Here is a 23292-nt window from a genome sequence, read left to right on the forward strand (position 1 = left end):
TAAAATGCATGAGAACTGTTATGGGGTGATAAATTCAATGACCGAATGTAAAGTTAATTGGTTAAAGATAGTGGGGTGCAACCCTTTGTCCAATCGAGTTTTAGGGGAATGTACAACGAAAAGGGGATAAAAACCCTTGACACCAGGAAGTAAATCAGAACTGGGAGTAGGAGACTAGAAGAAGGAGAGATGCTGATGCAATTTGCTATGATCCAGAGACTTTGTCACTTTATTTAGTGACTCGATAAATTTTAGAATAGAACTATTCTGGTCCTTAGATTGCCCATTTACACTTTACCTCCTTATGAGGGAAGTGCCCCTTTTTACCCGAGCTGAGTTCCTGACTGATGGCAAATCAACGGATGTCCTGAAGACGAAGACCGAATCTGAGTGCTGACCCAAACTTGGAGGGTAACTATATGACAATGAAATTGTGGTTGTCTGTTTGCTTTTCCTTTTCTAGGTACCAACTGCTTCTCTTTTGACAGAGACCATAGTTAGACGTTTTCCAAATTGGTGTTACTAAATTGTTTTGCATGAAGCCCAACATGCCAATGCTAATTATAGGACAGTTAAGGGGTTCACTAACTGACGCAAATAGACAAATGACTGAATCAATGCTTTGTTGAATAATGTGCTCATGATACTCTGCCACGGGTAGCCTATGTTCACGCCTTGTTATGTTCTGATGTTTGTGATTCTTGCTTTGATGAAATCTTATCAGAGTTGCCATATTGTGACTATGTTAATGTGTTTCTTGGTTTTGAGACTAATAAATCTTCTAGTAGAATTGTAATCAATAGGGAATAAAATTCACAATATTCATATTAAACTGGTGTGGTTATTCATGACTGAAAGGTCATGGTGGTGTCTTGAGTTTAATTAAATGTCATTGACTAAGGTGAAATGCATTGTTGTGATAAATATTGATGGCATTATTGACGTATTGATTGACATATTGATTAGTTATCTCGTCCTAAGGTGTCTTCAATCAAGGTCAAAAGATTCATAGGCCTAAAACGAGTCCCAATGTGTAATAATTAGTCATAAAAGGACGCGTTAACACAGTATTCATCAATCAAAAAAAAATTGGGATGAGATATTCGGGTTCCCAGGACTTCTCAGTGATGGAAAGTCCCCAATAGTGGTAATGAAGTAGAGAGTTTCATCGGGGGCACCTCCCTAATTACAGTCCCATTCCCTTTCCAGACACTGCATTTTTTTTTTGATTTTTGACACTCTTCCACATTTTGGCAGCTTTATCAATAGATCAAAAATGGGTAGGTCGTCAATAAGAAATGATACAGCAATTGGTTTCTGCTGGTTACCAGCCCCTGCCAACAGTTCAGTCTCAGTTGCCTAAATTATTGTTTCCTTTTTAATGGGGTATGGGTGTTCTTGTGGCCTTGTTTCCCTTCTTATTTTTTATTTCCCAATTAGCACTGTGTCATCCTGTGATGTAATACAGATTGGGAAATGTCTGATGAGAAGGGGTATGTGGAAAAGCACCTGCACACAAAAGTAAGGAACAGAGGTGAATAGAGGAAACATTTATGGAGGAAAAGGAGATAGCTATTGGTTTAGACACGAGGAAGTACCTAGATGAGTAAAATGAAAATTGTTTTCGAAACCTGGAGAAAGATGGTGGGATGAGAGAGTGCACAGAAGAGACAGCCAGTACCTGCAACTGACTCTTAGGATAATACTAAGTAACCCTGCCCCTCTGGATAAGTATGGAAAAGAGGCCTGTTTTTTTTACGAGGGGTGATGTGTCCCATGCAGGTTGAAGAGTGGCAGCTTTCACAGCCACTAATGGGCATATTTAATCTCTGTTTGCACCGCATTTGTGTCATTTCTTTTATGCAAATTTGGTGCAAACTTAACTACATATTTATATTTTGACGCTAGACCCGTCTAGCGTCAACATTTTGGAGTTTGCACAATTTCTGGATGCGTGAACCCACCTTGAGTCAATGAGATGCGAAGTAGGCATTCCCATCCAAATAATGATGCTATCCCCATAGCGTCATATTTATCCGCCATGCTAAAATGATGCATGGGTGGGAGGCGGACCCAAATAATCGGGTTAAGCTTGCTTAGCACCATTATTTAATGCCTGGGTGAGACCAGGCGTTAGGGGACTATGGACTAATTTCCATGGTCATACACCAGGGAATAGGTCCACAGGTGCCCACCCCAAGCCTCAGGAAAACCCCCACCCACGCTAGAGGGACACCAGAGGATGGGGACCCCATCCAAGGTAAGTAGGGTAAGTAAAGGTAAGTATGTTTTTTAAAGTGCTATTGAGCCCCTAACAAGGGGCCCCCTGCTTGGCACTGGGTGCAACAGCCATGCCCATGGGACACTGGTCCCCTGTGCTGGCCATTGGGGTGGTGGGTATAAATTATGTCTTTTCTAAGACAGGAGTCAAGTTTTAGGATGGTTGTGCACCTGGAAATGACGCAAGGCTGGTTAGCAGCATTTGTATTCCACTAACCAGCCTAATGGCATTATTTGGCGCACAACCTCCTATTCCCATACTGCCAGCCCAACCCGGCTTGCATCATTTTTGTTGATGCTAGCCCAAGCTTAGTGCTGACTTGCACCATTCCATAAATGTGATGCCCAGCTGGCGCTCAGGAATGGAGCAAGCCGGCGGTAAACATTTTGGTGCAAAACTGGCTTAGCGCAGTTTTGCACCAAAAAGTTTAAATATGCCCCTAATTGAGAGAAGGCCTTTTTCTTGTCAATCCAACATGTCACACATTTATTACATAAACCTAAACATTGAAATGTTCTAACCATCACTACAATGTCTTGCAGGATTGTGTTTTCCAATCATGAAATTCATCCTGATAAATTTTTGAGATTGCAGTGGTATGCATGGGTTAGTGTAAGTACTTCTTCCCATCAGACAGGAGAGTCACCAACTCTCCACTAATGCTCACAGCGCTGCCCAGAGAACCTAAAGCTACAACCCAGCTACACTGTAACCACCTGTCTGATAGAGACTTCTAACCCCAGATTCATCACCTTTGAACATTCCAGGTGTCTGGCTGGATCTAGAAAATCTTGAACAGTACCTCTGTGCACCTGCAGGTGGTGTCAATCAGCTCTGCGTCAAATTCATCTGCGTCAGAAGAGACATTGTGGTGCCCATAAAAGCACCCACTTCCACGTGCTTACAACAGTTCCTTTCTTTCAGCGACAACAGCACAGATCTGGAGAGCTGGGAGATGATAAAAAGGGTTTGGTCCTATTGAAGACAACCCAGACCCAGTTGTAAACTAGTATGAGGAGCTGGGTGATGACAGTGGGTTGGACACTGGCCCAGACTCTGGGCCAGGTCTTCTCTACCATGATGCACAGGACAGCTAAGTTCCTTGACCTGCAGTTGCGGACATTGGAAGGCAAGGCAAACATCTTAACTGAAGTGCTTCCTCCAGGAGCGGGCTTGGCTGAGCCATTACTCCCTTTTAATGACGTCTTCATCGACATCCTCCTGGGTTGCTAGGCCAAATCTTGCACAGGGGCTCCTGGGCATTGCATGATTGCTCACCACTATCATCCTGCTCCAGGAGACCCATCCTTCCTCTTCCAGAACCCCTCCCTTTACAGCCTAGTGGTGCATGCCTCACCTCTAAGGTCAAACCAAATGTGTTCCCATTCACTCTACCAGACAGAGAATCCAAGAGGTTGAGCACCTTTGGGAAGCGTATATTGGTGAACACCGAATATCTCTTGGCCCCTTCCTCCAATGCCTGGTGGGACTTAAATAAGGTGTAGGTGGGACACAACTGGCTCTCTGGGCAGATCCATGGCTTCCACAGTGGCAATGAATCACCATGCCTGGTTACAGTCCAGTAGGTTTTCGTGAGATGCTGAGGCTTCACTTATTTAGAGGACCTATGACGGCTCCCACCTATTTGGCAATAAGACTGACATGGTGGTCAAGCACATTCAAAAAAGCTGGTTCACCTTCATATCTTTCAGACTTTCCTTACCTGGCCGGTCTTGGCAGCAGTACTTTTGCCCCTATCATGGCAGTGGCACTTATGGACATCCACTTTACCAGCTGTACCCGCTGGTACAAAGACCTGCCCAGTCCTTTTGTGGATGGGTTGTGCATCCCTTAATTGACATGGGAGTTCATCCTAGTGAGCTGTCAAGTCCACCACCCCTCTGACAGCTGCAGTTGCTAAGCCCCCAGTTGCTAAGCCCCTTTAGAATAAATTCTGTCCAACACAGCCATCCCTTTGGTGGTAGGATCAGGCACCACAACAGTCTACTATTATAGCCAACAGGTGGCTGCTTCAGCATGTGCAGAAGGAGTACGGCCTCTGGTACATGGAAACCTATCTGCCTTTGCAATCATCCCAAGATCCAAAGATGGAGGACCATCTCTCCTTGCTCCATCAGAAAGTGCAGGCTCTTTTGGCGAAAGGGGCCATCAAGAGTGTGTTTGCACCAGAAGCAGATTGTGGTTGTAATTTTTGCTACTCTCTGGTGCAGAAAAAAAGGACAGAGGACTTCATCCGGTCCTAAATCTGCAACCGGTCAATGGCTTTATATGGAAAGAGAAGTTCAAAATGCTCATCTTGGCTCTAAAATGTTCTGCCATGGACCCTGAAGACTGGATGGTAGCTTTGAACTTCCAGAACATTTATTTTCACATCCTCGTCTTGAGAGACAGGTGTTTCCTGCAGTTCATGGTGGTTTATGAGCACTTTCAGTTTGCTGTGCTCCCTTTTATCCTCACCAACGCCCTACAGATGTTCACAACAGTGATGCCAGTGGTTGCAGCACATCTTCGATGGTTAGGGATCCAGGTTTCCCCTACCTCAGAAATTGACTGCTAAATGTGGGCTCGCCCCGACAGTCATCACCCACCACCGGACCATGATGAAGCTTTTGGACTCTCTGGGGTTCAATACCAACATGCTGAAGTAACACTTGACTCCTTCCAGATGCTCCCTTTGACCTGAGCCATTATGGATACAGTGCACTTCCGAACCTCTCTTCTGCAGTGGAGAGTCCATGATATTTGGGTTATGATCCTGATGTTTCAGCCTCAATCCTCAATTTCGGTGAGACTTACTCTGAGGCTGCATGGGTCTGATAGTCTCCCGCATCCTTCTGATATAGCATGCCAGATTGCACATGCGGGCTCTAAAGCGGGGTCTGACATCCTAGTGGATGAAACACCAGGGGAACATCTGACCTGGTCTGGATTTTGAAGGAGACTGAGAAAGACCTGCAGTGGTGGCTAATGAAAGGACATTTTATCAGTGGCAGACCCCTCTCCCTTCCCCACTGAGAGCTGACAGATTCTGGCCAGTGCATCACTTCTTGGTTGGGGTGGTGACCTGGGAGAAGTAGAGATCAGATGGTGTACCAAACTCTGTGCCCATCCATGTCTGGACCTTGCCCAGTGCCAGGAACCCTGGCACGCCACACCCCCAAGTATGCTCCGCAGCACACCTCGTCACCCTCAATCCCAGACATAACAACTGCTATCCCGCATAGCATAGTACCACTGTGGGACCATTCTCCTGCATCCACTGCGGCTTCACCTCCACTCTAAGATCGACCTCCACCACAGTGACCCACGCTACACCACCCCCACCTGCGGACCCCTCCCTGGAACAACTAAGCTACATACTGATTAATGCCAGATCACTCTGCAAACTTTCCACGGAAGCCTGGAACACCATCTCTACCCTCGCACCAGATGTAGCCTTCATTACAGAGACCTGGCTAACCCTGCTTCCTCCACAGATATACCCACCACCACACCCAGCGGCCACAAGATAAAGTGACACGACCACACCAACAAACACGGAGGCGGTATCGCTATCATTCCCAAGAATCCATCATCTGCACCAACACAGAAGACAAGGTCACATCATTCATGGAACACATGAACTTCCAGCTCCACCCCAATGACAACACAACTGTCAAAGGCACACTCGTCTTCAGACCCCTAGGGCCCCGATCTAGCACAATCAACACTAACACTAAATTCATCACCCCACTCTCCATCGAATCTGAACACTACTTCTTCCTTGGACATCTCCACTTTCACCTCGACTAACCCACAGACAACAACTCCATAGACCTCCTCAAACAAATGTACAACTTAGGCCTCAAACTGCTGGTCACAGGCCTCACGCACAAAGCAGGCCACATGTTGGACCATATCTTCTCGTCCAGCAACAGAATCAACTACAGTCACACCACAGAGCTCACCTGGTCAGACCACTTCATCGTGCATTTCACCATTGCCAGGTCCCACCACACCACCCCCAACAACCACATCGTTCCCCACCGTAACTGGACTAAGGTCACCCAACACAATTGGGAACACACCCTCGGCACCACCCTACCCAACAATACTGCAGACCTGAACAAGGCAGTAGAAAGTTTCAACGCCTTTGATCACCCTTGCCGCAGACCAAGTGGCACCTACCAAACCAGCCAGACCACACAGACCCAATAGACAGGCCAGTTGGTACATCCTAGAACTCAGCATGGTGACATACATATGCAAACAACTGGAAAAAAGTGGCAGACCACCAAAATGAACTTAGACCGGGCCACCCTCAAAACAGGCGTCAACAACTACTAATTTCAGCTCAAAGCTACCAAGAAGGAAGCCCTGACACACCAGATTGAGGCCAGCGCCAACCACACAAAAGAACTCTTTGCCATAGTCAATAGGTTCACCTGCCCACAAACCTCAGAAAACTCAGTACCCCCCTGTCAGGAACTTTGTGACACTGTTGCCGATTATTTCCACCACAAGATTGAAACCATCTACAGAAACTTTGACTCCCATCCTGCTGACCAGCCTGAAACTGTTAGGGTTTGTGCACAGCAAAGAGCATGTCCCCTCTCACTGCACTAGTGGGTTCTGTAATAGCTCCCTTTTAAACTTACTATTGAAAGCCTTTCTTGTTATCTCACCTTCCCCCCCACCCCCCAGGCTTCTGTGTATGTTGTTTAATGTGCTGTTTTGTTTACACATTGGGCCTTGCTTTTACCAAGGCTTCTTTAAAACACTCCGCTCTAGGCCATGTGTTAATTTAACTCATTTGCATAATAACTGAAACTCTGCACACCTTTCAAGAACATGTGCAGCATGTGAGGACCACACCCAGCCCTGTCTATAAAAGGCAGCCCCCGAGCCTCACACAGTGCTTGTGCTCGTCTACCTCCCGCTTACCTGAGGACAGATCCCTCGGCGCTGGCACTCCTGCTCTCTACAAACTTTCATTGGCTTCAATGGGCGCAGCTGCTGGCTCTTCCTTCTTCCGGTTTCCGGTTCCTCCTTGCCTCAGCCTCTCTCCTACAAGCAACCTGCAAAAGAGAAAGAAGACAAGGTTAGACTGATCAGTATCTCTTGCTAGCAACAAGTAAGTGCAAAACTTTTATTACCTGAAAGAACTTTGACAACAATTTCTGGATTAGTGTATAGACAATTTGAAACAAGATACCTTCCACGAACATTGTGATTCAAACTCTTTGTTACAAGAATACTTTGTGGAACTTTGTGAGGCAAACAGTAAATCAAGGACTTGCACAAATTACATGCTGTATTTTGACGTAAAAGTACAGTATTTGTTTTATAAAAGATTCTGGAAATATGGGAAAAGTGAGTCTGCTATTGGGAATTTAGGCTTTAGTTATATTAAGATGAATGTTTGATATTGGTAATTCTGATAACGGTATTTGTTTAATGTTTTAGAAGCTTTAGAGTAATAGAAAGCACATCCCAGAGCAGTAACACATTCCAAACCTGGAAACTAGAGACCAGGATCCAAGAGGTACTTTTAGAAGAAATGTTTTAATAAAATAAGGGGATAGTCAGGAACCCAGTTAGGAATAGGTTGTACTTATCTGTTCTTTGTTTATGTTTCATTAGGCACTAGTTTCTACAGAAGTCAGAGAGGGCCGCAGATTTGTGCAGCACTTCAACAGTGGAAACGCAAGAACGGTGTTGTCTCTTTATTTTATTTTATCCACTTCCCCCCTTCCCTTGAGCTTCTGTTCTTAGTGCACTGTTTTAAAAACTAGTGTGCTGGAACAAGCAGTTTCAGGGTGGGGTCGGATTGTCTTCAACCTCCATCAGAACTGAACAAGGACTCAGGTGAGCTGGGCTTTGACAGAAGCACAAGCCTTAAAAAAAAAAATAATAATAATAATTTCAGTTCTGGTGGACGATGAATATCGGGGAAGAAATAGAGGGCATTGACGTCACGGATATGGCGCAGGCCCTAAATGAGGATTTGGCTCATAATGAATCAGTGTCTGGCATCTTGCAACATATGCAAGAGGAAATAGAGAGATTAAAGATGGAGAATACCTCTTTAAAACAGGATTTAAGCAGGTATAAATTTAGGGTATCTCAGTGGAACACAGCTTTTACGCCTTTGTTTAAAACCTCCTCAGAGACAGGGGCGCCATCAAAACATACAACTTTGCCTCCCCCAGTTGAGGTCACTGTTAATGTTCCTAATGCTGTGCCCTTAGCAGCACCTGAACGTTTTCATGGAGATAGTAACAAATTCCATGTTTTTATCAATCAATGTCAATTACACTTCGTTTGTAAGCCACAACAGTTCCCTACTGATGCTACAAAAGTGGCATTCGTCTTGTCTTATTTGGGTGGCACAGCAGCCAATTGGTCAATTCCTTTCGTGGAGAGAGATGATCCCATCCTCCATAATTGGAATCAATTTAAACGTACCATGACCAGCCTTTTTGCAAAACACACTTTCATGCAGGCAAGTGATAATGAGCTTTTAAATCTTAAACAAGGTAACAAGGATTTATTGACCTATCTCACTAGTTTTAATCGTTTACTCACCGAGACACAGTGGCCAGAAGAAAAGCGTGTCTCCCTTTTTTATAAAGGTTTGAGAGACGAGTTAAAAGACGCGCTGGCTCATATCGTTGATTTGCCAGAAGACTATTCGGACTTTGTAGATTTAGTTGTGAAATTAGAACATAGACTAGGAGAAAGAAAGGGAGATAAATACAAACTGGAATCACGGTTAACTTTTATTAGACACGAGAAGAAAGACCCAGATAATAAACTCCCTGAACCTGAGCCTATGCAAATAGGGACACTCAGAGGTCCACTCACATCAGAGGAAAAAGAAAGAAGGAGAAAACTTCAATTATGTTTATATTGTGGAAGGGCAGGTCACTTTGCCAGAGAATGTCCAGTAAAGCCTAAAAATCCACGAAAGGGTGCTGTTTCCTCCACCTCCTTAACTGAATCGGGAAACGATAAAGCTCGACAAGGGGAGAGGTTACTTGTTCGAGAAAACATCTTAATCAAACCTCTAATGCTGCAGCCTTCATGGTACCGCACATACCTAGACATTTCATAATTCAGGTCGTTTTAATTGTTACTACCTAAGTGAGGCATTCTCTCCCTGTCCTACTAGACTCAGGCGCGACAGGAAATTTTGTGGATAATAAGTTAGCTGAAAACTTAGGACTTCCTATGTGCCTAAAGCCTTGTCCAGAAGCAGTATGTGCAGTGGATGGGTCAGAATAGACCTCTGGATTAATCACAAAACAAACAAGTCCACTTGTTATGGTCTGTCAGAACGGGCACACAGAGGTGATTAGCTTTGATCTGATAGATACTCCTAATTTTGGTTTGATTCTCGGGGTACCCTGGTTAACAACTCATAACCCAAAAATTGATTGGGTGAATAGAACTGTTACTTTGGATTCCTCTTTCTGTAGAACCAATTGCTATCAAGAAGCAGGTACAGAACAGAGCACAGTATTACACTGTGCTAGTGTTACACAAGATGAACCAAGTCTCCCTCCTGAATATTCTGACTTCAAAGACGTCTTTGATCCAGTAAAGGCTAGTGCGCTGCCCCCACATAGGTCTTATGACTGTCGTATAGATCTTATCCCAGGGGCCCCTTTACCTAATAACAGAGTATATGCTTTGACTGACGAAGAAACCAAATACTTAAGAACCTACCTAGATGACCTACTACAGTCTGGGTTCATCCGTCATTCCACATCTCCGGTGTCATCTCCACTCTTTTTTATCCCGAAGCCGGATAAATCCCTGCGCGCGTGTATCGATTATAGAGAACTAAATAAGGCTACAATAAAGAATAAATATCCTCTTCCTCTAATACCTGTGTTGTTGGATCAATTAAGACATTCTACTGTATACACTAAACTAGATCTGCGGGGAGCTTACCACCTGGTCCGAGTAAAAGAGGGGGATGAGTGGAAGACAGCTTTCAAGACAAAGTTTGGTTTATTTGAGTACACAGTAATGCCCTTTGGGTTATGTAATGCCTCTGCGGCCTTTCAGTTCTTTATAAATGAGGTCCTACACGAATTCCTGGACGTTTGTGTCATAGTATACATAGACGACATCCTCATTTACTCTAAGAACTCAGAAGAACATACCTAACATGTTCGTGCAGTATTATCAAAGTTAAAAGAAAATCATCTTTTTGCTAAGTTAGAAAAGTGTACTTTTAATGTCAGCAAGGTGGACTTTTTAGGATACTGCCTGTCACCTCAAGGAATAACTATGGATGTAAAGAAAATCAGTGCTATTGCTGATTGGCCAGAACCATCCTCTGTAAAAGATATTCAGAAATTTCTAGGTTTCGCCAATTTTTATAGGAGGTTTATTGCACATTTTGCAGACATTGCAGCCCCAATAACTACCTTGTTGCGGAAAGGGCAACGATTTCTTTGGACTGATGAGGCGGCACACGCCTTTCAACTCCTAAAACAAAAGTTCACTTCAGCCCCAATTCTGAAACATCCTGATCCTGACTTGCCTTTTTTTGTTGAAGCGGATGCTTCACAAGTAGCTTTAGGAGGAGTTCTCTCTCAACGAGATGCAGTAGATGGCCAGTTACATCCTATAGCCTTCTATTCCAAAAAGTTATTACCAGCTGAACAAAATTACACTGTGGCTGAAAGGGAACTACTAGCTATCAAAGTAGCCTTTTCAGAATGGACGCACCATTTAATGGGAGCCAAGTACCCAGTTACAATCTTTTCTGACCATAGGAACCTACAGTTTTTTGGATCACTTAAAGCACTAACACCACGTCAGATGCGCTGGTTAAATTTTTTTAGCACATTTGACTTTGTAATAACCTATAGACCAGGTGCACAACAAATTCAATCTGATGTGTTATCTAGATACGGACATACCTCAGACATGAAACAAGATAAAATAGGAGAACCCATTATTCCTCCCCAAAAGTTTTTGGCACCAGTACAACAGAAGGATTTCATCACAGATCTATATAATGCACACATGCAAATAGCACCTCAGGATTGGTTAAAGGATTCCCATAACACAATACAACGAGGTTTATTGTATCACGACAACATGCTGTTAGTGCCCACCTCTGAATTACAAACACAGGTGATAATTTGGCATCACGCCTCACCGTTGGCAGGTCATCCTGGTTGGGTAAAAACCCTGGAAAATGTGCAAAAACACTTTTGGTGGGATACTATAAGAAAGGACATTAAGCAATTTGTCACTACCTGTCCAATTTGTGCAAGACATAAATCTTCTCATAAGGCCCCTGACGGCTTGTTAATACCAATGCCAACACCCAAACAACCTTGGCACACTGTGAGCGTAGACTTTATTGTAGGTTTACCACCTGTAAAATCTTTCACAACAGTGTTGGTTATAGTGGATTTTTATCTAAAATGGCACATTTTGTACCATTACGGAAATTACCCACGGCGGCAGAATTTGCCGATATTTTTATAAGGGAAATTGTGCGTTTACATGGTTTGCCAAGCAAAGTGGTGTCAGACCGAGGGAGCCAGTTCAACTCTAAATTTTGGAAAAAATTATGTAAAAAACTGAAAATAGATGTGGCATTATCCACTGCTTTCCACCCAGAGACAGATGGACAGACTGAACGACTGAACCAAACCTTACTTCAAACGCCTCGTTGTTTATTGGCTGATTATTCTAGTGAATGGTTGGAAGCTCTCCCTGTAGAAGAGTTTGTTTATAATAATACTGAGCATTCAGCTCTACTTTGCTCACCATTCTATTTCTTGCAGGGGTATCATCCAAGAGCTATACCCATTTTGTTAGAAGATTCTCTGTTACCTACAGTAACGGATAGACTAACGAGGTTAGTTGACATACAAGACAAAGCCAGGAAACATTTATTAAAGTACAAGGAAAGCATGAAAAGACAAGCAGACAAACACAGATCTGAGGCCCCAATGTATAAAATCGGTGACAAGGTATGGCTCTCCACAAAGAACCTAAACATAGAGGGATCCCGAAAGCTGCAACCACGTTTCATTGGACCCTTTAGTATAACTGCCATAGTAAACCCGGTAACAGTAAAATTAGATTTACCAAAAGAATATCCAGTACATACTACATTCCATGTGTCCTTGCTTAAGCCGTACAATCCAAAAACCCGACCTGAACCACCACCTCAACCCATACCAATTAAGGGAAATCTAGAATATGAAGTGAAAAGCATAAAAGACTCAAAAAGAATTAGTGGACGTCTGTTTTATTTAGTAGAATGGAAAGGATATGATGAATCTGAGAATTCATGGGAACCAGCATCATATGTACATGCCCTACAGGTGATTAGACGGTTTTATTTAAAAAATCCAGGAAAACCCCGTCCTGTAGGAGGGCCTTTGAGGGGGGCAACTGTTAGGGTTTGTGCACAGCAAAGAGCATGTCCCCTCTCACTGCACTAGTGGGTTCTGTAATAGCTCCCTTTTAAACTTACTATTGAAAGCCTTTCTTGTTATCTCACCTTCCCCCCCCCCCAGGCTTCTGTGTATGTTGTTTAATGTGCTGTTTTGTTTACACATTGGGCCTTGCTTTTACCAAGGCTTCTTTAAAACACTCCGCTCTAGGCCATGTGTTAATTTAACTCATTTGCATAATAACTGAAACTCTGCACACCTTTCAAGAACATGTGCAGCATGTGAGGACCACACCCAGCCCTTCAAACCACACCCAGCTCTGCACACCTTTCAAGAACATGTGCAGCATGTGAGGACCACACCCAGCCCTGTCTATAAAAGGCATCCCCCGAGCCTCACCCAGTGCTTGTGCTCGTCTACCTCCCGCTTACCTGAGGACAGATCCCTCGGTGCTGGCACTCCTGCTCTCTACAGACTTTCATTGGCTTCAATGGGCGCAGCTGCTGGCTCTTCCTTCTTCCGGTTTCCGGTTCCTCCTTGCCTCAGCCTCTCTCCTACAAGCAACCTGCAAAAGAGAAAGAAGACAAGGTTAGACTGATCAGTATCTCTTGCCAGCAACAAGTAAGTGCAAAACTTTTATTACCTGAAAGAACTTTGACAACAATTTCTGGATTAGTGTATAGACAATTTGAAACAAGATACCTTCCACGAACATTGTGATTCAAACTCTTTGTTACAAGAATACTTTGTAGAACTTTGTGAGGCAAACAGTAAATCAAGGACTTGCACAAATTACATGCTGTATTTTGACGTAAAAGTACAGTATTTGTTTTATAAAAGATTCTGGAAATATGGGAAAAGTGAGTCTGCTATTGGGAATTTAGGCTTTAGTTATATTAAGATGAATGTTTGATATTGGTAATTCTGATAACGGTATTTGTTTAATGTTTTAGAAGCTTTAGAGTAATAGAAAGCACATCCCAGAGCAGTAACACATTCCAAACCTGGAAACTAGAGACCAGGATCCAAGAGGTACTTTTAGAAGAAAATGTTTAATAAAATAAGGGGATAGTCAGGAACCCAGTTAGGAATAGGTTGTACTTATCTGTTCTTTGTTTATGTTTCATTAGGCACTAGTTTCTACAGAAGTCAGAGAGGGCCGCAGATTTGTGCAGCACTTCAACAGTGGAAACGCAAGAACGGTGTTGTCTCTTTATTTTATTTTATCCACTTCCCCCCTTCCCTTGAGCTTCTGTTCTTAGTGCACTGTTTTAAAAACTAGTATGCTGGAACAAGCAGTTTCAGGGTGGGGTCGGATTGTCTTCAACCTCCATCAGAACTGAACAAGGACTCAGGTGAGCTGGGCTTTGACAGAAACCACACCCACCACAGCCACCGTCCACCCGCTTTCCGCATGGGAGCTGCTCACCACACCAAACACCAGCACCCTCATGAACTCCATCCACTCGGGGGCACCCACAGACCCCTGCCCTCACCGACTCTTCAACGTAGCAAGCAACGTGATCTGCATCCAGTTTACCACCATCCTCAACACCTCCATCACCACAGCCATCTTCCCGGAGAAACAGGCTAATGTAAGACCTCTCCTCAAGAAGCCATCGGCAGACCCCAGCAAACACCAGAACTACAGTCCCATCACTCTGCTACCATTCCCAGCCAATGTCCTGGAGAAGGCCATCAACCTCCAACTCAAGCAGCACCTGGAAAGAAACAACCTGCTGGACCGTTCACAATCCAGATTCAGAGCCAACCACAGCACCAAGCACAGAGACAGCTCTCACCACTGCTACAGACAACATCTGTACCCTGCTCAACAAAGGAGATCCGGCCGCCCTAATTCTGCTGCACCTATGTGCAGCCTTTGCCACCATTTTCCATTGCACGCTCATCCACTAACTGAAACAGATCAGAATCGCAGACGACACACTCAAAGAGTCTAGCTCCCGCTATTCACTTCACAACCCAGTCACACCATCTGTGGCATCCCTCCGGGCTCTTCCATCAGTCCTACTCTCTTCAACATTTACATGACTCCTCTCGCAGACATCGTCATATCCCATGATCTCAACATAGTCTCCTATGCTGACGTCACACAGCTCATACTCTTGCTCTTAGCAGACCCCACCACTACGAAAAACAACTTTCACAACTGCATGAAGAGCGTCTCCACCTGGATGACGAACCAATGCCTTAAGCTCAACATGCACAAAACCGAAGGCCTGATCTTCAGCAGACAAACCTCCATCTGGGACAGCTCCTGGTGGCCAGCAGAACTCGGCCCCACCTCTACTCCCAAAGATTAAACATGGAACCTTGGTATCATTCTGGACGGTGAACTCTCCATGAAATGCCAGATCAATGCAGTCACCACATGCTACTTCCACACCCTCCACCAGCTCTGCAAAGCCTTCAAGCAGAATGGACTAGAGCAACGCACTCCATGCGGGTACCAACACCTTACTCATAAAAAGACTCTAGACAGTCCAGAACTAGACAGCAAGTCTGGTCCTCAACCCGCCTGAAAGGACCCACATCTCCCAGCACCTGAGAGGCCTACACTGACTTCCCATCCATGAAAGATGTCAATTCAAACTCCTAACCCATGCGTACAAGTCACTCCACAACCTTGGACCCGCCTAGTTGAACCACCACCTGAACTTCCACCCACTGCCCAGAAACCTCCGCTCTGCTCACCGAGCCCTCGCACAGGTACCACAAACCAGATGCTGCCACACCAGAGATCACTCCTTCTCCTATTTAGCCACCAACTCCTGGAATGCCATCCCCCTGCGCACATCTCCCTCACTGACCCACTTCAACCAACGCAGCAGCCCAGCACCTGGGTACCCGCCTGGGTGACAAGCAGCACTCTAGAAATACAGATTAATTGATTAATTGATTGCAGAATCTCAACTTCATATCAATCTTCTGGAGCTGAGTATGATTCTTGTGGCATTAAAAGCTTTCCTTTCATCCATCAGAAGGAGCCTGGTTGAGGTGTTCAAGAACAACACCACCTCCATGTGGTGTAGCAAAAAAACAGGTGGGATGAGGTCTTGGACCCTGTGGCAGGGGTAGACTGCACCTCTAAATTTACTGGAGTGCCAGGAGATTTTCCAGGATGTACAGCATCTGGCAAGCTCCTTGAATAGTAGGGCAGATAAACTTAGTCGCCAATGAATTGTGGATCATGAACTGCATCTACAAAGATCGCATGAGGTCTCTTCCAAAGTTTGGCTCAATCTGTTTGTTGTGACAAAAAATGCACAATGGCAGCACTTCTGGGTGTTGGAGTTTCCAATGCGGCTCTTGCTCGGAGATTCATTACATTTATGATGGAACTCGGGACTCCTGAACATCCTTCCTCTGATACCACTCTTCCCTTGTATTCTCAAGAAGATCAGGACAGATAAAGGTCAAGTTATGCTAGTGGCTCTGGAGTGGGCCTGGTATTCTGTACTCCTGTGCCTGAGCAACGGTCCTGTGATCAGGCTGCCCCTTTGGTAGGATATCCTGTTGCAACAGCAGGGCAGGCTCCAGCACCCAAACCTGCACATGCTCCATCTTCATAGACAGAGACTGAACATCGGCAGTTGAAAGTATTGGATCTCCCTACCCAGGTCTGTGTTGTCATCTTGAAAGCCAGGTGTCTCTCAGCCAAAAATATATATGTTGGGATATGTTTAAAGTCTGATGTTCCCCACTCCCTGTTCACTTCATTTCTGCACCACTGTTGAAGGTGGTATTGTTTTCTTCATCTCTAGCCCACAAAGACCCTGCCCTGGGCAATGTTAAGGGCTACTTGTCAGCTGTTTAGACTTTTCTGCAAATCACCTTTTGCGACTTGATTCCTGGGTTTACAGCACTTTTTCCCACCTACCCATTTTGTGATGCCCCAATGGGACTTCAATCTGATCCTCCCTTTTCAGATGTGTTCTTCCTTTGAGCCACTACATAGCTGTCCTCTGCGGCACTTGAACCTAAAAACTGCCTTCTTGCTGGTCATTATATCAGGCAAGAGGTTCAGAAAGCTTTGGGCTCTATCAATCCTCCTTACACCATCTTTTTCCCTGAAAAACTGGTTCTTCGGACAAATGCCCATTCCTTGGCCAAATTTGTAACCCCATTTCATGTCGGCCAGAGCATCACTCTGAAATGGATATTGGATGTTCACATGCACAACAATTGTGCGGGCAACTGTTAGTTAACAGGTAAGTGTTTACAACTGTGTTGACCTTTCTCCTTCAGCATTGTAAGCTCAATAAATAGAGTGTTGGACAGGAAATAGCTCTGTTCTAGGGGCTTTTTGCCTCTCCATTTTCGAATCTGCTCTTTGCATGGACTCTGGGAGTCTTCTGACACAACTATACTTCCAGAGCTGGAAATACATACTTTGCATTCAAAGATGATGTGTTTTAGTGTAGGAAGTTCTAGGTACTGCGTGAACTGCAGCTGCTAGGGCTTCTGTGTACGTTTGCAAGACTTCTTTTGTGCACAGCCTAGCCCAGGTCCCCAGCACTCCGTCCTGCATTGCCCAACTCGCTGAGTTAGACTCCAACTTCGTGGGACTCCCTTTTGTTGTGCTGAGTCGACCGCCGTGCTCAGATCTTCTGAATGCCTGTTCAGGTGCTTCTGCAGGTGCTGCCTGCTTCTGCGTGGGCTCTCTGTGTTGCTGAGCACCCCCTCTGTCTCCTCCTCCAAGGGGCGACCTCCTGGTCCTTCCTGGGCTCTGGCAGCACCCAAAATCTTCAACTGGGACTCTTGCAGCTAGAAAGGCTTGTTTGTGGTATTCTGGCGTGGAAACAACTCTGCATCCTCCAGCACGCTGTGGGACATCTTCTGACCAAAGGAGAAGTTCCTGGCACCTTCTGTTGTTGCAAAATCTTTGGCTTCTTCCACCCGGAGGAAGCCCTTTTGCACCTTCATCCGGGGTTTAGTGGGCTCCTGCCCCCCCTGGACACTTGTGTGATTCTTGGACTTGGTCCCCTTCCTTTACAGGTCCTCAGGTCCAGAAATCAGTTTTCAGTGCTTTGCAGTCAGTTGTTGTCCTTGCAGAATCCCCTATCTCGACTTTACTGTCTTTCTGTAGTAGTAGGGTAACTTTACTCCTACTTTTCAGGGTCTTGGGTTGGGGTATCTTGGACACCCTCAGTGTTTTCTTACACTTCGAGCGACCCTCTACACACTACACTAGGCCTGGGGCCATTCGTGGTTTGCATTCCACTTTTGGAGTATATGGTTTGTTTTGCCCCTAGGCCTATTGTCTCCTACTGCATTCTATTGTGTCCTACAGTGTTTGCACTACTTTTCTAAATGTTTACCTACCTGATTTTGGCTTGTGGGTATATTTTGTCTATATTACTTACCTCCTAAGGGAGTATTTCCTCTGAGATACTTTTGGCAGATTGTCACTAAAATAAAGTACCTTTATTTTTAGCAACTCTGAGTATTGTGTTTTCTTATGATATAGTGCTAAGTGATATACGTGGTATAGTAGGAGCTTTGCATGTCTCCTAGATCAGCCCTGCTATAGCTACCTCTGTCAGCCTAGGCTGCTAGAACACTACTAATCTACGAATAAGGGATAACTGGACCTGGCACAAGGTGTAAGTACCCCAAGGTACCCACTATAAGCCAGGCCAGCCTCCTAAACTAGGCTGCTAAATTTAACTAATTTGCTAAAAATAGCTCCAGCACTAGGGGAAACACAGGGGTGCACTGTATTTTTGTAAAAACAGTGCATCCCTATGTTTCTGAAGTGGTGCAGCACTCCCAATTTTGGTGCAGCTTTGCACTGCACCACTTCCTGGTAAATACTCTCTGTAGACTTTACAGTAAGTGGGTCTTCTCATGGTTCGGACTTCCTTCAATGGCAAACTTGCTCTCACTTCGGACTCAGACTCAAATTCATGTTTTGGATCAACATCTTGTTTGTTTGCATCATACACAGGATCGCTCTCTGTCCATCCCCTAAATTCAGGGTACTCTTAGCCAAATACAACATGCTCCACACCTCCCCATTTTCTAACATCACTACATTCTTCCTGATTTCCTTTATGCGGAAAGGCCCCATAAACTTGGATTCTCCTTTGACTAAGTACCTTGGTCTTTTCAAGTGCATATACTCCCCCATCTTCCAGCTTCTGCAAAGAGAGCAACATTTATCATCAAAACGCTCTTTGTATTCCTTCTGAAGAACAGCTACTCTATTCCAGTTGAAACATACTCCTTCTCTTTTCCACCCCATCTACCTGGGGTTAAGTTTGGAACCAGCCACCCGTCTCTTGAAACTGTGGAATGGGGACGTTAGTTATTATGTTGGGATTGTTACAATGTGCTTATAACTTCTCTTTCAGGATTTCTCTGAGAGACTGTTAGATCTGACATCCTTGGCATGGTCTCCCCTGTCTTTTTGCCTCTGCTTCCCATGTTTTGACTGTGTACTGGACTCTGTTTTTGCTGTTTTTAATACTCTGGGCACTTTACCACTGCAGATCAGTGCTACAGTGCAAGTGCTCCTGTGTATAGGGTAAGTGTAATTGGATTTTCTTGATTGGCATATTTGATTTACTAGTAAATCCCTAGTAAAGTGCACTAGAGGTGCCCAGGGCCTATAAATCAAATGCTACCAGTGGCCCTGCAGCACTGGTTGTGCCACCAACATTAGTAGCCCTGTAAACAAGGCTCAGACCTGCCACTGCAGAGTCTGTGTGTGCAATATTAAACTGCCAATTCAACTTGGCAAGTGTAACCACTTACCAGGCCAAAACCTTCCCTTTCTATACATGTAAGGCATCCCTAAGGTAGGCCCTAGGTAGCCCCATGGGCAGGGTGCAGTGTATGCTAAAGGTGGGACATGTACTGATGTGTTTTACATGTCCTAACAGGGAAATACTGCCAAATTTGTTTTTCACTGTTGTAAGGTCTATCTCTCTCATAGGTTAGCACAGGGGCTGCTTTTAAATATCCTTAAAGTGGATTTCCCTTTGAGAGCAGATAGAAATATGGAGTTTGGGGTCTCTGAACTCACGATTTAAAAATACATCTGTTAGTGAAGTTGGTTTTTAGATTGTTAGTTTGAAAATGCCACTTTTAGAAAGTAGTCATTTTTTTGCTTTCACCATTCTGTGACTCTGCCTGTTTGTGGTCTGGGTCAGACTGACAGTTGGGCTATTTGTGAATCTCCTCTAGACAGTGACACAAAGGAAGCCGGGGTGTAGACTGCATATCCTGCTGAGCCATCTGGGATAGAGTGGAGGGAGGAGTGGTCACTTATACCTGAATGGGCTGTGCCTGCGCTCACACAATGCAGTCTGTAACCCCCTGGTGTGTGCCTGGGGGCTGGCCTGGGCACAGCAGGATCCTGTAAACAACAGATGCCTTTGAAGAAGTTTGCCTTTCTTCAAAGGCAGAGAAGGGTATAAACCCCAGACTTTAGATTTCTTCAAGATCACTTCTGGAACCAAGAGGAACCTCTGCCAAGGAGAAGAGCTTAAGAGCTGAGGAGAAGTGCTGCCTGTGACTGTGCTTTGTTGGGCAATCATGCAGTTGCTCCTTCTGCATGTGAAAGGGGACAAAGACTGGACTTTGTTGTGCATTCCTGCTTGGGAAGAATCTCCAAGGGCTTGTACTAAGCTTGCCACCTGTTTTGAAGTCTCACGGCCCATCAAAGACTTCATCTGCCAGAACCTGGACTCTCTGCTAAGGCTCCTGCCCTGGCAAGTGGTACCCCATCATGTCCCTGGGCCCTTGATAGGTGAAGTTGGAGAACAAGATCTGAAATCCACACCGAGAACACTGTGCGGGGAAATTTTCGATTTACCATCTGCAACGCGGCTGATAAATGATGTGGCAACTGCTTCACGGCTAAAATCGACACTCCACCTGCATCTCAGCTGGGAGGTTGAAGCAGTGTGGCTGTAGAAATGAGGCAACAACCGCTTGCGGCTTCTGGTAACGATGCAAACCCCATGCAGCGCAGTTTTCTAACACCGTGCAACCGGATTTCTCACTCATCGTCTCTGGACGTCAAAGTCATTGTGAATCAGTGTGGATCCGAGGTGCTCTGTTCGGAAAACTACACATCACTCTCTTGCAAGAAAGAAACACAACACATTGTCTACTTGACCGGAGGAGATACAACGCACGGCCTCCCGTGTGAGTAAGGAATCAATGCATCACTGACTTTTCCGACGCACCCTGACCTGTACGACTTTATTTTTGATGCAAACCAGGTACTTTGTGCAAAATCAACGTTTCTATTGTTTCTTATGGAGTAAGACTCTTAGGCCCTCATTCTGACCCTGGCGGTCTTTGACCGCCAGGGCGGAGGACCGCGGGAGCACCGCCGACAAGCCGGCGGTGCTTCAATGGGGATTCCGACCGCGGCGGTAAAGCCGCGGTCGGACCGGCACCACTGGCGGGGTCCCGCCAGTGTACCGCGGCCCCATTGAATCCTCCGCGGCGGCGCAGCTTGCTGCACCGCCGCGGGGATTCTGACCCCCCCTACCGCCATCCAGATCCCGGCGGTCGGACCGCCGAGATCCGGATGGCGGTAGGGGGGGTCGCGGGGCCCCTGGGGGCCCCTGCAGTGCCCATGCCACTGGCATGGGCATTGCAGGGGCCCCCGTAAGAGGGCCCCTACATGTATTTCACTGTCTGCTGCGCAGACAGTGAAATACGCGACGGGTGCAACTGCACCCGTCGCACAGCTTCCACTCCGCCGGCTCGATTCCGAGCCGGCTTCATCGTGGAAGCCTCTTTCCCGCTGGGCTGGCTGGCGGTCTGAACGAGACCGCCCGCCAGCCCAGCGGGAAAGTCAGAATTACCGCCGCGGTCTTTCGACCGCGGAACGGTAACCTGACGGCGGGACTTTGGCGGGCGGCCTCCGCCGCCCGCCAAGGTCAGAATGAGGGCCTTATTCTTTTAAAAATTCACATCTTGACTTGTGTGTGTTGGATTTTTGACGTTTTGGTCTTGTTTGATTTAAATAAATATTACCCTTTTCTCTAAACTTGTGTGGTGTCCATTTTGTAGTGTTTTCACTGTATTACTGTATGTGTTGGTACAAATACTTTACAGATTGCTTCTGAAATAAGCCTGACTGCTTGTGCTAAGCTCCCAAGGGGGTAAGCAGGGGTTATCTAAGTGTGTTTCTCCATTGCCCTGACTAGAGTGACTGTCCCTTCTTGGACTGAGTGCAAACTGACTGCCAACCAGAGAACCCATTTCTAACAGACACCATCTATCTGCTATAGCAGTTAGAACACAATCTCTGTCAAGATTGTTCATTTTTTCAACCAGGCCATTTGCTGGAGGGCAATGCAATGCTGTGTGTTGGTGCTCACTCAACAACTCCTCCAGGAAATCCCACATTTCAATTCAATTCAAAGAAGCTTTATTGCGGCTACAAGAGCCAAAAAAGCGCGAGCAGTAATAAATACAAATAAATGCACATGATAAAATAAAATTGCAGGTAAATATGGTGATAAAAGGGAATAAAATATAAATAAAAATTAAAATGGAATAAAAATGAGATAGAATAAAATGGAATGAAATTAGATAAAATGAAATGAAGTGAAATGCACTCTGCAGGATGTTGGGACAGTCTTATTTGGAGTCTTTGTCCAGGAGAGTTTTCCCTCTAATAAGCCAACTAGCTCCGAGGAATTTGGCGATAGCGATCACTAGCGTTGGCCTGGTGTCTGATCTAAGGATTCGCAGAGCTAGCGCAGAGCAGCGTGCTCCCAGTAGTCTGCATGCCGGGGCCAGCCATTTCCTACGGGGGCAGTATACGCGGGGCATGCAAAAAGGAGGTGAGGGAGATTCTCCACGGGGGCTTTGCAAGCAGGGCATGCGGTGGATTCGTTGTGTGACCAGCTGCTGGTGAAAAGTCTTAATGGGAGTGTTCCAATGCGGAGCTGGAAGTACAGTTTCCTTTCCCTTGGGGCCGTGATTAGGTCCCAAAAAGTATCGTACTTGCATGACTCTTTTAGGTTGGCAAAGTCACAAGATAATGTAGTGTGGAGTGCAGCCCGAGTGTCTTCGTTGTTGGCCCTTTGCCAGTAAAGTTTCTTTAGTTCGCTTTTCGAGGGAAAGACTGACGTGGCTGGTGAGTTCCAGAGATCATCGAGCCCGATAGAGTGGAGTAAATCCTTGATGGATCGTAGCCAGGGGATTCTGTGCAGGTGGTCGGCTTTTAGGATGACCTGTAGAGCTTCGGTGAAGATGACAAGTTCCGGAGTGGTCCAGAGACGCCGCCAGTACAGCAGAGGTCGCAGGCGGGCTTTGTGACCAATGCGTTTGATGCCGAGGTCCTTGAAAAGAGGGAACAGTGGGGTGCTTAGCGGAAGGGACACAAGGTTTCTTAAGAAGTTGTTTTCAGCGGTGGTTAGGTCTTGGGTTTTGGTATAACCCCAAAGTTCAGCCCCGTAGAGCGCTGAGGAAACTGCCTGGGCTTCGTATAATTGTAATGCTGGGCGAATTGGTTTTGTGTGTGAGAGGTGGAAGTTTTTTAGTAGAGCCCCAGTTGTTTGTCTTAATTTAAGGGCTTGT

This window comes from Pleurodeles waltl, chromosome 11, assembly GCF_031143425.1.
Source record: "Pleurodeles waltl isolate 20211129_DDA chromosome 11, aPleWal1.hap1.20221129, whole genome shotgun sequence".
In the NCBI taxonomy this organism is placed as follows: domain Eukaryota; kingdom Metazoa; phylum Chordata; class Amphibia; order Caudata; family Salamandridae; genus Pleurodeles; species Pleurodeles waltl.